The following is a 758-nucleotide window of genomic DNA, read 5'->3' on the forward strand; positions in this document are numbered from 1 at the left end:
AGGGCTGCGTGGTATAGACATTTATGTTACCATGTGCCAGCACTGTTTCGACCTTTACCCACATTATCCCATTTAATCCACAAGATGAAGCACTTCCTAAAAAACTCCGTTGCTCCAGCAAGTCCACTTCTGGTCATAGACACACAAAAAATGAGAGCAGGGTCTCCAAGAGATATTTGCACACCCATGTTCATAGCAGCATTTTACAACAGCCAAGAGATGGAAACAACCCAAGTGTTCCTGGACAGATGATGGATAAGTAAAATATGCTATATACAGTCAAAGGAGTATTATCCGACCTTAAAAGGAAAGACATTCTGACACATGGTGCACCATAGATGAACTTCGAAGACATTGCTACGGCTCAATGAAATAAACCAGTCACAAAAAGACAAATACGTGATTCTGCGTACACGAGGTACCTAATACAGTCAAGTCAGGCCCAGCCACCAGATGGCAGGCATGTACTTAGAGAGGGTCAGAGTGTTCGCAGAAAGGCTCTTGCCCGGGTGGGGGAGGGGAAAGGAGCCTTGTTGTCTAATGGGTGCAGGGTTTCAGTTTTGCAAGACAAGAGGTAAAGAGTTCTGGAGATGAGTGGTGGTGATGTTTGCACAACAACATGAATGTCCTTAGTACTGCTGAACTCTACACGTAAAAAGAGATGGTAAATTTTATGTTGTATGTATTTCACCACAATTTTTGTTAAAAAATAAAAAAATAAAAGAAACTCCTCTGATCTGAAGAGAAGAGATAATGAA

Source organism: Myotis lucifugus, unplaced genomic scaffold, assembly GCF_000147115.1.
Source record: "Myotis lucifugus unplaced genomic scaffold, Myoluc2.0 scaffold_494, whole genome shotgun sequence".
NCBI lineage: Eukaryota > Metazoa > Chordata > Mammalia > Chiroptera > Vespertilionidae > Myotis > Myotis lucifugus.